The 13,975-nt window shown below is 42.6% G+C and overlaps 1 pseudogene; it reads right to left on the minus strand.

Annotated features, from left to right (window-relative positions):
* Positions 1-11,510: 11,510 nt before the first annotated feature.
* Positions 11,511-13,643, minus strand: LOC127232081 (uncharacterized; annotated as a pseudogene).
* Between the last annotated feature and the right edge of the window lie 332 nt (positions 13,644-13,975).

The following is a 13,975-nucleotide window of genomic DNA, read 5'->3' on the forward strand; positions in this document are numbered from 1 at the left end:
TTATGCTGTAGAATATTTAACTGTATAAAGGTGTGTCATATTTGTTTCTGTTCCATTTGTTTAACAATATAATGATGTGTTGCATCTGTTTATGCTGCATTGGTTTAATTATGAAATGATGTGTTGCTGTTTCATCTTCCCTGTCTAAGGCACCTGTTTGATCTAATAAAAAGCTGAACAGCTGATAGCTAGGTAGAAGAGGGATAGGTGAGGCTAGCAGACAGAGTAAGTAGGAGGTAAAATCTAGAATGGGAAGGGAAGAAGGGCAAAGAAGATGAAAGAATGAAGGAGAAATTGAGGAAAATGCTTGGGGTCAGCCAGGCAGCTTTCAGCCAGCAGACACAGAGTAGGACCTACAGAAAGAAAAGTAGAAAGCTCTGAGGCAAAACATAAAGAGAAACAGATTAAAATAAGAGCAAGATAAGAACATTGATAACTAATTATATGTCTCCATCTTGTGATTTGGAAGCTGGTTGGTGGCCCAAAAGACAAAGCCTGGTACAAGTTTTGGGTGTTTGTTTGTTTGTTGTTTTTTGAGACAGCGTTTTTGTTTGTTTTGTTTCGTTTGTGTAGCCCTGGCTGTACTGGACTTTTGTAGCGCCCGCACTACCATCTGTTCCACAAATCGGGCAAAGGCCTAGAGATTGAAATAAAGACAAGACAGCGGGTCATTCGTTCAATGGCAATGTCAGAACACCAAATGCCGAATGTCGTTTATTGAGGGGCAAGAACGGGGTTAAATACCGACTTACAGCACAGTGGAAAATTATAGGAATTTTTAGGCTTAGCTCCTCCCTACGAGGTGTGTGTTGTCACGAGGTGTGTGTTGTCACGGGAAGAGTACCAACAAAAGCCTTGGGGCAAGGAGTTCCTGCCAACAGCTTCAGGCTAGCTCAAGGTGCCTCAGGGGTCCATGCAGGGCCCTACAGACTTTGAGCAGTTTTATCCTATGATTATCAGTCTTTTTATATACTCTTAAACTGATAGTTTATCTTTTATGAAACTTAAAAATTCCTTATTTATTTATATATACAAGCCCTTTATCAAATATATAATTTGTAAACATGTTTTTCCATTTTTGATTTGTCTTTTCTGTTTTAAAATCTTTAGACTTATTTATTGTTGTGTGTATGTGTGAGCAGGTGCCTGGGACAGAATATCAGAGAAACATGAATATCAGAGAACTACTTGTAGTATTCATCTCCTTCTACAGTGGGAGTTTCTGGCTCAAGCTTGGATTGTCAGACTTGGTGGTAACTTGCAAGGAGTAAGGTTTTTCCTCCCACCGCTGGTCTTGTCCCACCATCGCGCCAGCCCCAAATAACACACTGAGACTCTGTATTTGATATAATGCTGTTGGCCAGTTACTTGTTTCTTATCGGCTAACTCTGTCCATTTCTATTAATTTAATATTTCCATGTGGTCTCATCTTACCAGGGAGCCGGCCAGCATTCTGCTCTCTCCAGACTCTCCATTTTGACTCCTCCTTACTACTTCCTCTTTCTTCCTTATCTCCTAGTTCCTCCTATCTTCCTTTCCTATTGGCCAACAGTGCTTTATTCATTAACCAGTATGAGAAACATATTTGCGGAATGACATCTCCCATCATCTCCTCTTTTCTGTCTAAATAAAAAGGGTTTTAACCTTAATATAGCAAAATATATCACACAACAGTTACCAATAAGAATCATAATTAACAATATTTAGTCCATTAACATTTAGCAAGATTTGAAGAAAATATTTTATCATCTATCCTATCTTTGTGAGTCTAAAGTCTATGTAACTTATCTTTAATCCTAACTAAGGAAAACTATAACCATAACTATCTGTCTTCAACTCCTTCAAAGACCACAGAAGGATAATATATAATCTCTAGAAATGACAGAGATAACTCACTGCCTGGTCAGTCACCCAAAGATTTCTGGAATCTTCAGCCCATAGGCCATAGTGTGTCTGGCAGACTCTTCAGCAAAGCAGGAAACTTTAAACTGTCTTCTTGTATTGACAGTTTGTTAGTCACTTTTCTTTGTGTCCTGCAGACTGTCTGTCAGACTCTTCCATGAAGCAGGAACTCTGTAGAAATGTCCATCTAGAATCAGCAGTCACTTTTCTGTGGGTCCTGCATGTCCAGTTTATTCAGCATAAAATCAGACAGTCCAGACAAAAGCAGTATCTTGTCCAAATGGCTAGTCTTGCCATATTGGAAGTAAACTTCATAACGTGCTTCTTCGATGTCCATCTTCCATCTTCCTTTCTGGTGCAGGTGGTGTTGCCAGGAGCAGTTATGTCTCACTGTCAAGAAAAACCCTAAACCATTTTAAATGCCATATTCTGTAGGTCTTTGAAAGGTTTGAAGAATTCCTATCTATCTTAAATACATCACTGTGTATTTTGAAAAACCTAACTAACTTAACTATAATATCTGACTATCATAGGTACTATCTATAATCTGTACTACATTATACATTACATTTCTAAATGAGCTATATAAACACAATACCTAAACAAAAGGAGAAATATATACATCACAAAATTGACCTTAAATTGTATCAATAAATGAAAATCCATTCCAAAACAAAGTATTCATATCTATACCATAATCCCCTTTTTACCTTTAAAAAGAATTGGCTGTGATCATTAACCATTTATAATCAACCCCATTTAAATGAAAACAAACATTTATAAACAATATTTGGCATTTTGGGTGTCATTCTTTCCAAACTGCTTCCTGCTGGTAGGAAGCGCTGTCATGGGGATCCCAAGAAGCTGTAGAAATCCTGGCTGTAGTCTGCAAGGCTGCCTTGTTCAAGCTGTTTTGAATGTTGGATCACCTGGTACTCTGTTTCAGGGGTCTGGCTTGATCAAAACCACATTAGTTTGGAAGGAATCCACAGCTTTTCATTTTCTGTGGAAACAAAAATAGAAATCCTTTTCCCCAGTAACTTGTCCTTGAATTTAAATTTTGGAGTCAAAGCATTTTTAAAATATATAAATTGAATTAATCCAGCAGCATTTTTTTTTAACAGTTGTTATTTCCTCAGCAGTCAAACAATTTAAAGACAACGGAATAGCGTATAGAGCATATAGTACCCATAGTTTTTCTGTGCTTTTCATCTTTATGTGGCTTTTTTATTACTCTGTTTTTGTTAGTTGTATTTTTTTATTTTTTGAGACAGGGTTTCTCTGTGTAACTGTTATCTGTCCTGGAATTTACTTTGCAATTACAGAGATCTGCTTGCCTCTGTCTCCTGAATGCTGGGATTAAAGGCATGTGCCACCACACTCAGCTCCTCCCTATATTTTTAAAACTATTTTATTTCTTTTCTCTCCCAAGCCTACATATATTTAATGTAAACCTTTAGTGTTTTTTTTTAATGTGAATCTGTCTTTACTGTAATCTTTATCTTTTTCTGGCCACGAGTCTTTATCTAGTAAACAACAACATTGCTAAAATGAAAGTCATAGCTGTTTTAGCCGCTATCTATCCAAGATGACAGCGGGTAATTTTACCGCTAGCACTGAGAGCTGTGCTCACTGCCTTGGTCTGTGCTGCCATCCAGCAGCATGCTTCTGGCTTGGAGATGTGGTCACTGGCATTACCAGCACTAATATACACCAATAAATTGTTAGCAGAGTTTCTTAAAAGCTGTGCGGTTTTTTGCCGCTTATGCTGAGTCAGGAAACTTCCTTAAAGGAACTGCACAATCAGCTTGTCTCTCGAAAAGCAGAGTCCAACCAAGAAAAATGCTGCTACCAAGAAACCTTGCTTGTATCTGTTCTTTTGTTTGTAAAACCCTTTTTTAAACTTTTGTTAAATCTTAAGTGGAAGTTCTTATTAGCCACGTGGGTGCCATAAGTAAGGAGTAAGGTTTTTCCTCCGGCCGCTGAACCTACTTTCCAGCCCATTTCCTTTTTTAATAGTATTTTTATTTTAAAGTCTGGTGCAGTAGTTCATGCCAGCAATCCTAACGTGCAGGAGGCTGGTACAAGAGGACCGCAGAGAAGTCCATGAGTTCCAAACAGTCTGGATCAAAGAAAAAGAAAAGAAACAATAAAAACAGCCTATACCTGTAGTGAGATAGTCCTTCTGTGGCACTGACCACTCCCATTGGGGGGTGGAGCCATGGGTGGAAGTGACCTGGGGAAGGAGGTCTGAGGGAGAGCAGGGAAAAGCTCTCTTGCTGGTATGACTAGGACAGGACAGCATCAGGTGGAATTCCCTGGTGTTCATCTGTCTAGGTTGTAAGTTATTTCTCCCTGAATAAACATCTATTCGGCCTATTTGTTTATCCTGATCCTTATTTAACCGCAATAGATACCTTCTGATATGAGGATGATTTTTCAATTTCTTTCTTCTTTCTTTCTTTTCTCTCTCTCTCTCTCTTTACTTTATTTTTGTTTTTTGATTTTGTTTTTGAGATAGGGTTTCTCTGTGGCTTCATTTTTCAATTTCAACGAACTCCAATTGATTTGTGGGATTTTTGGTTGCAGTGTGTTTATTTGTTGTTTTTGAGCCAGGGCCTCACAGTATAGTTTTGGCTGGTATGAATTTGAATATTTATCTTTTTGTAAAATGTCAAGTTGTTGGTTATAGTTATTCACACCTATGATCCCGCAGCACTTAGGAAGCTGAGGCAGGAGGTAGCTAATATTCAAGGACAGTATGGGCTACCAATGAGACCTTATCTCAAAAAAAAAAGTGTTTTCATATTATATCTATTTTTTGTTTTATGGATTTTGGATTTTGATTTGGTGTGTGTGCATGTACTTAGGGAGGGGTTGAATTTTCAAGACAGGGTTTCTCTGTGTAGCCCTGGCTGTCCTGGAACTCACTGTATAAACCAGGCTGGCCTCAAACCAGGAAATTTGCCTAGCATGAACAATGCCCTGAGTTGGATGGTCAGCACCACATAAACTGGATATGGTGGCTGTATTAGTTACTTTTCTATTGTTGGGATAATACAATATGGCCAAAAGCAACTTGAGGAAGAAGGAGTTTATTTGGGGTTATGATTTGCAGAGGGATACAAGTCCATCATGGCAAGGAAGCATGTCAGCAGGTGGCAAGTATGGTGATAGGAGCAAGAAGCTGAGAGATCACAAGAATAAAGCAGAGGACATGAACTGGAAGTTGGGTGAAGCTGTATACTCTCAAAGTCTGCCCTCTGTGACATGCTTTCTCTAGGAAAGGTGTACCTCCTAACGCTCCCAGAATGGCGCCACCAATTGGGACCAAATACTCAAATTCCTGAGTTTTGGTGGTACCTGAAATTTTCTGGTTTTCTCAATGGAAAATTCAGGTGAGCTGGGAAGTGGTAGTGCATACCTTTAGTCCTAAGACTCAGGAGGCAGAGGCAGGTGCATTTCTTGAGTTAAAGGTCAGCCTGGTCTACAGAGTGAGTTTCAAGACAGCCAGGGTTATAAAACACAGTGAAACCCTGTCTCAAGAAAAGAGAGAGAGAGAGAGAGAAGAAAAGTAGATGAGACACCCATAGTTTTCTTCCCCATGCCACTATAATTTTTCTATCCTTCTGCTAATCTGTGACTTCCTCCTGGGAGAGAAGAAATGTATATTACTCAATTTGAATTGTTCTATTGTATATTGTAGAATAATATTGTAGAAGGGACATAAAAATAATTAATGATTTAACTTATAATAGGCTTTGAGCAATCTTACAACACACAAGATTCAGACTGGAGGAATGTCTCAGCTGCTAAAGTTTAGGCTCACAACCAAAAAATAACACACAAGATGCCTAGGGGCTTTGCTTTCCTTTGGAACAGAGCCTCACACAGCCCAGGCTGATCTCAAACTTAATATGAGCTCAAGGATGATCTTGAAGTCCTGACCCCTCCCTCTACTTCACCAGTGCTACCACACCATGCAAGAAGCAACCAATTTAAAATGTAATTTTAAAAATCATTCATTAACCAAGAAAAAGAAAAAAAGGTGAAAAAATAGAGATTTATTGAATCTGTAGTCACCCAAACACAATAATATTCATCAAATAAGACTTAGAAGCGGGGCTGGAGAGATGGTTCATAGGTTAAGAACTGGTTGCTCTTCCAGAGATCCTGAGTTCAATTCCCAGCAACCACATGATGGCTCACAACCATCTATAATGAGATTGACCCAGAAAGACTGCAATAAATATGAGTCAGGTCTGGATTACATTATCAATTCCAGGCTACTCTGAGCTATAGAGTGAGACTGTCTCAAAAAAAAAAAAAAAAAAATGGCAGGGTTAGGTGACCCAAATTTTTAAACTCAGCACTGGGAAGACAGTGGTGATGGCACACCCCTTTAATCCCAGCACTCCGGAGGCAGAGGCAGGCAGATCTCTCTGAGTTCAAGGCCAGCCTGGTCTACATAGTAAGATCCAGGACAGCCAGAGAAATGTGAGAAATGGGTGTGCTAATATGGGCCTATAATTCTAGCACTCAGGAGGTTGAGGCAGTTTGGGTTTGATGCCAGTCTGAGCCACATAGCAAGGCCAGTCCATCAACACCTCTTTTTTTTGTTTGTTTGTTTTGTTATATTAAATAAACATGCCCAGGAAGGTAGAGTTGGTGAGGCATGGTGTCCTGTGGAGCAGTCTAAATCAGCATCACTTCACTCCAGGGCGTCCTTGTGGAAAGTTGGCAAAGGGATGACGGACTTAGGAGGGGCAGACAACAGAATAACTAATCCTATAAAAGACCACACATAGATTTCATCCTGGAAACCAGCTGAAGCATTGATCCAGTCAGGCTAGATAAGGATGCATCTTGAGCTTGTTCTCTGTGTTTTTTTAATTTGGAGAGAAAGCTGTTTAACTGAGAAACACATTGTTCTAAATGGGAACTAAACACCACTACAAGATGTTTAGAAGTGTTTTTCCATTTCTGAGTATAGTTAACAGAGGTGTGGGCTTCTTGGTGTGTTCCTCAAGCCACATGACTACAAATTTGAGGGTATCTTATCTCTTAGGGACTTGTTGGACAATATGGGTTTGCTCTTGTAATTCAGCAGTGATGTTTTAAAGATAGGAATTTACAGTTGCTCCAGTTTTGATAGACTGAGTTAAGGCTACTACAGTGGTAACTGTGATAGTTGTGATAGCTAAGAATTAAAGTCAGGATATGTTAGGGTACACTGTACAGTGTGGATCAGTTCAAGGAAGAAGGCACTCCAAGAGGAAATTTTAAGGCCTTATGTGGCAGCAGGAAGTCCAGCCTTTCTGATGGACTGAACCCCAAACAGCCATACAAAAGCATATTTATTGATTGTTACACAAAGTATTTTCTCATACCAAGGTCCCTAATCTTATTTAAATGTCTTACTAAAGGAGAGCATCATATGCCTTCATGAGTCTAGTCCTTTATTATGTATCTTTTGCATTACACAATAATTGCTTTAGGTGTGCTTGAGTGTCTTGTGACCAAAGTCATGGGATGGCTGCAATGACCTTCAGTAAAACAATTCTACAAATCACTGTTTTCCACAAGGATTCTTCAAAAGGAAAAACAAACAAACAAACAAAACAGCTTTTCATTCTAATATCTACAGGGATACAGTGACTCTGCTAAATTCCTACAAGGAGATAAAATCACAGTATAAGAGAAATTTGGTAAATGGGGTGATAATTACCAGTGGCCAGCAGTTTACAAGTGGTTGAAACTCAAGGGAGCATCCCTCTTCTGTTACCATAATGTCTTCTGGTGCCATTTCACAGTATGACTTTATCAATCCTGTTACAATCCAGAGAAATCCTATAGGAGAAATTGCAGATTTGGAGTGGGGCTCCAAATCATGAAGGAAGCAGGACCCAGGTCCTTGGGGGAGTTCATATTGTTGGGAACCAGCACTCTGCTGACCCCGCCCCTTGATGGGCGGGATACTCATGTCCATGTTTCCTGTAAGTCATGACTTAACCTGGCTGCTCAAGCTTTGCCTGGCTGCCAGGGGACCCCGTTACGCATGCACAAGTTTCTCTTTTAAAGCAAATGCGCCAAGGGCACCTCTCTCTTGCCTTTTCTCTCTTGCTCTTTCTCTCTTTCTCCCCCCTTTCTCTCTCCCCTGCTTTTGGTTGGCCACCAGCTACCCTCCTTCCTCTCTCCTCTCTCAATAAACTCCACATGGGCGCTGAGTCTCATGTTTGTGTTTCTTAGGCATTGGTGCTGAACATACAAAACCATGAGTTTAGATAAAATAACTTGTTCCTTGTGATGTTTTTCTTCAGGTGTCAGGGTAAAATTGAAGGAATAGCTCATATCTTATTCTCCCCCTTTTGTTTATGTATTTGATTTTTTTGTTTGTTTTGCTTCTTGTTTTTTAAAATTATTTATTTATACTTTATTTGCATTGGTGTTTTGCCTACATGTATATCTGTGTGAGGCTATCAGATCTTGGAGTTAAAGACAGTTGTGAGATGCCATGTGGGTGCTTGGATTTGAGTCCCAGGTTCTCTAGGAAGAGCAGTCAATGCTCCTAACAGCTACACTATCTCTCCAGTCCCCTGTTTTTGAGACAGGTTTTCTCTGGGTATTCTTGGCTGTCCTGAAGCTATGTAGACTAGGCTGGCCTTCAACTCACAGATATCCACCTGCCTCTGCTTCCCGAGTGCTGGGATTAAAGGTGTGCACCTTGTCTGGATGTATTTGGTATTTTAGCAATAGATAAACATACTAAATTATGTCTTATCTTGGGGGCTATTTGGAATGCAATGAGAGGCATGAACTTTCTAAAGTTGACAAAAACAACTAAAAGTTTTGCTTGTGTGAGCAGGACCATTGTCTCTTTTGAAAGCCTCATAACAGAGAAAGCAGTCAGGAAGTGTCTGTAAGATGCATTTTTTGAGCCACAACAAAAATAAAGCCTGAAAAATTATAAACATAATTTTGTTTTGCTTTGTTTTGAGACAGGTCTCTCTCTTTGTAGTCCTGGCTGTCCTGAAACTTACTCTACCAAGCTGAAAGTTTTAATATCTAATTATCATCTTTTTTCTTTGTTTGTTGAGACAGGTCTCTCTTTCCCTCTCTCTATATAACCCTAGCTGACCTGGAACTCACTATGTAAACCAGGCTGCCTTGAACTCAAAAAAATGTGACTCCCTGTCTCCAGAGTGCTGGGACTAAAGACTGCATCACTACGAAGGGCTTCATCTTTAAGTCTTAACTTTCACATACAGCAAATCACTTCCTCAAACTCACAAATTACATAGCTGTTTTTCTTTCTTTTCATTCTGAAAACATCTAGCTACCTTAAACTTTATCACAAATATAGAAACTTTTCACCTATCCTTTCCATCTGGAAACATTCCATAATTATTTTATCCTGAAAGACCCACAGAGCATGGACCCTCATGCCCCTACTCAGGAAAGGCACCCCCCCAAATCACTCACAAGAAGCGGTCTTGATGTAAAAGCATGAGGTCCTTTATATTCCAAGTGCATTGGGGTCCACAGTCATACGCCATTCAGGGGTAGAGGACCGGGGACCCCAAGTACAGAATTGAGACAGCTTTTATAGGGTTACAACAAAACCCATGCATCGTACCAATCATCTCATAGCATCCAGAGCCCGCGCAGTGTGGACCAATCAATTTAAACCATCCAAGCCAATGCTTTATAGACTAATCAGTTTTCTATAGCAGACCTGGAGGTCTGCATTTGTTTGGGCTCCTAGGTGGGGTGACAAATGGCAGTTAGGTTAGGTCACTGGGGCGGGAGTTTCACAAGAGGTTTACAAAGTCAGGTAAGTGGCAAGGAATGTGACCTTTTGACTATTTACTGGTTGAGGGCAGGGTCTGGAATTTAAGGTATTTAGTATTTTTAAACTTCTAGCTTCCTGGGGTCAGTGGAGAGTTAGGCTGTATTTTTCATTCCTTACATCCCCCCACTTCTCTTGTTAATAGTTCTAATCTTAGAACTGGGAGGGCTAAAGGGCAGCCTCCTCTTGGTTCAGAAGGATCTTGTACTGTTGTCTAAGTACCATGATCTGGACCACACTCACTCTTTTCCTAACAAAAGCAACAACTTTTCTAACAGTAAGCAACAAGATAGGAATAAAAATGAGCAGTTGTAAGAGGCTGTTCCTGGGTTTTATAACCTGGAATGGTGCGGGGGTGGGTCCAGAGGAGGAGGACATATTCTGGACCGACCGCAAAGTGGGCCTTTTCACGAGTCTCAGGGTTTCCTGTGCATAGGCTGAATCTCCAATTTGGAAGTGATGTGGAACTTCCAAGTCTCCTTCTGCCGAGTATGCCTCCCGGAGCTGCTTCCACACTTGCTGCCTCACCCACTTGAGCACCTTAAGCCTAGCAAACAGAGGCTGGGAGAACAGCACATCAGCACTATGTACAGAGGTAATTTCCACCAGTGGAGGGAGCCCCCCAAAGAGCCATTTACAGGGGCTCAGCCCAAATGGTCCAGGGGTGTTTCTAACCCTGAAAAGCACAAAAGGTAGGAGAGCTATCCAATCATTAATGCCAGTCTCTGCGGCCAATTTAGTGAAGGTCTCTTTAATGGTTTTATTTATCCTTTCTACCTGAACTTTGGGGTTTGCATGCACAATGTAATTTCAATCAGTCCCCAATATCTTGGCCAGTCCCTGACTTACCTGGGCAACAAAAACTGGACCATTGTCTGATCTTACTACCTTAGGTATTTTAAATCTTTGGAAAATTTTTTTGAGTAATTTTTTAGCCACCACGGTTGAGGCAGCCCCTTTAGTTTGTACAGTTGCAAAAGCATACCTGCTGTCCTTGTAATGTTTATGGACTTCTCCGGCTAGCTGCAAGGCTTGCATAAGGGCCATAAGCTCAGCTTTTTGTGTTGAGGTTCCTTCCAGTGGGCTGCTGGCTCAGACCGTTCAGGTTCCATCCACCACCGCCTCAGCCCTTCCTTTACCTTTTACAGTGTAACTGCTCCCATCAGTGAACCAGGTCAGCGCCTCCCCAGCCAGAGGGATGTCCATAAGATCTTTGCGAACCCCAGTCTCTTCAGCCAACAGTTGATGGCAGTCATGAGTCACTGGTTCATCAGTCTCCTCAGGCAGAAGAGTGGCAGGGTTGAGGGTGGCTGGTGGAGCGAACGTAATCCTCTTGGTAAGAAGCAGGCTTTGGTAGTGAGTCATGCAGGCATTGGTCATCCATCGGTCTGGGGGCTGCCGGACAATGCTCTCCAGTGCATGGGGGGCTATTATAGTTACTTTCTGCCCCAAAGTCAACTTGTCAGTGTCTTTGACCAGTACAGCCATGGCCACGATAGCTTTTAGACAGCCAGGCCATCCACTGGCTACAGGATCAAGCTTCTTTGACAGGTCTAGGGATTGAGTTAAAACTCTTCAGGCTACCCCCTTACACTTGTCCTAAAAAGGTTTAGTTACATCAGAGAGAGCTAGAGCAGGTGCACTCAGCAGGACCTTTTTAATGGCATCAAATGCCTCCTGATGCTCTGGGGCCCAAGAGAATTTTTTTGCTGGATCAATCTTTGGATATGGGGTCGAATTCCTCCCCAAGCCTCTCTACTCATGGGGTACTGTTTAACTGTTTAGCACTAGCTTTCATCTGAATAACCTGCCAAGCTAAGGGAGTGTGAGCCAACCACCAGTCCATATTGGAGGTTCCAGCCCCATCTGAACAGTCACAGTCAAGCCCCGGCTCCTCGTAGAGTCTGTTCTCATCTTCTAGCCTAACAGTAAGGACTTGCAATTGATTTCCCTGTTTATCAGTTACTGATGGCTGTTCAGAGTCAAAATGAATCTGGGCTCCTACTTTTGACAGAATGTCTCTTCCTAACAGAGGGTAAGGGCATTCTGGGATAACCAGGAATGAGTGGGATACCCGGCCCGAGCCAAGGTCCACTGCTCTTCAGGTAGTCCATGAATACTGCCGTTGCCCAGGATTTTTTCTTTTAATGTTCCCAATGGCTGTATCAGTACAGAATGTTCTGCTCTGGTATCCACTAAAAAGTCAACTGGTCTCCCCTCCACTTTCAAAGTTACCCTGGGCTCAGGGAGGGGTGCCGAACCCCGTCTTCCCTAATCTTCATCTTCCCCCAGGGCTAGCACATTCGATCCCTTGTTTCTCTTCTTGGGGCAGTCCTGTGCCCAATGCCCTCTTTCTTTACAATATGCACATTGTTCCTTGTCGAGTGAGGTTCTGTTGCCCACTCTCCAGACTGTTTAGGGCCTGCTTTAAATGTTTTAATTTTTTTTTTTTTCAACCACTGTGGCCAAGATTTTAGTCAAATTTTTTTTTCCTATCTTCTGTCAGGCCTGTCCTCTCTCTCATTTTTTCCTTTTCCTTTCTCTGTTCTTTTTTTCCCTCTGTGTCCCTTTTATAATACATTTTCACTGCCACTTTCACTAAATCACACAACTCAGCTTCCTGTAACCCTTACAGTCTCTGGAGTTTCTTTCTAATTTCCGGAGCAGATTGCCCTATAAAGGCCAGAGTCACCAAAGCTCTCTGGGCGTCTGGGGTAGGGTCAAAGGAAGTGAACCATCTGAAGGCCTCCATGAGCCTTTCAAGAAACACCAAGGGAGATTAGGTTGGTCCCTGAAACACCTCTCTCACCTTAGCCAAATTGGTGGGCTGCCTCACGGCGCCTCAGAGACCCACCACCAGAGCCTGGCGATAGACTTTCAAGCTCTCCCTATCTTCGTCGGTGTTGAAGTCCCAAATGGAGTGAGCCAAGGGGAATCCTGCATCAATCTCGTTTTGCAGCTGCATGGGCCGCCCGTTGGCCCCAGGAACATTTTTTCTAGCCTCTAACAGAATTCTCTCCTACTCCTCAGTTGTGAAGAACATTTGCAGCAGTTGCTGACAGTCATCCCAAGTAGGCTGGTGAGAAAATATAAAGGACTCCACCAACCCCAATGAGGCATTAGAGATCCTCTGAGAAAGGGGGGTGGTTAGTTTTCCAATTGTAAAGATCTGAGGAGGAGAAGGGCCAGTACTGCAGGGGCTGCACCAGGCCACCCGGCACGGGGGTTGGGGGGGGGGAGGGGGCAAACATGCTTAGCGGCAGGGTCACAACCCCATCTGTTCACTCTGGCATGGCTCCTCTCCAACTTTGGGTCCCCGTAGCAGGTCCTCCTGCCACTGGGGCATGAGCTTCATGGGGGTATGAAAGGTCCCCTACGGCAGCCTGTATTGGATAAGGGGGTGAGGGAACGGGTTGGGATTCCGGCCAGGCCAGAGGCTCCTTAATCTCAGGGTAGATTCAAGGAGAGGGTTTGGGTTCCCCGGGCAGACATTTTTTTCCGTTTTTGAGGGCCAGAACTCGGGAGCCTGGCTCTCTTGGCTTGCTCAGCCATGGTTCAACCCATGGGGGAGGGTTGTCTACCAGATCCTTCCATGTAAGGGCTCTTGATCGGGATGAGAGCCAGGTCCAGTCTGAAAGACAGTTGTCTTAACAGCGTGGATAATCTCAGAATTAAAAGTTCCCTCTGGGGGCCATTCAATATCCAATGCCGGCCACTCAGAGGTACACAAAGTCTGCCAGGATTTCTTCCTAACCTCAACTAATAAATTATAGGCCCAAGGCTTAACTTCAGTCCAGTGGTCAAGAGTCAAACTAAGGGGACAAAGACACACAGAACAAAAATTCGCGAAACAGCAATTAACAGATCCAGACACAAGCGACCCGGTCCGCATCTCCAGCAAACAGGCAAAAGACTCAAACAGCCACAGAGGAAGTTTCCACTTCAACAACAGAGCTCGGTCCTACTGACAGACAGAAAGAAGCTAACAACTGAGTATCCCCAGGATTCCTATACCCCCCCCCCCCCCCCCCCGGGGATTCCTCCAGGACAACAGCTTGTGATCCCCCTAGCACATCTGCTGATCACGGTTCCCTGGTCCTTACGGACCAAGAGGACAGCTGCAAAACAAAACTGAAAACACGCATTCCAGAATACAGATACCAGAAAACAGATACTCAGAACAGAGACGGCCAACACGCAAACATACACACATATCAGAGGGGA

This window comes from Phodopus roborovskii, unplaced genomic scaffold, assembly GCF_943737965.1.
Source record: "Phodopus roborovskii unplaced genomic scaffold, PHOROB, whole genome shotgun sequence".
Lineage (NCBI taxonomy): Eukaryota > Metazoa > Chordata > Mammalia > Rodentia > Cricetidae > Phodopus > Phodopus roborovskii.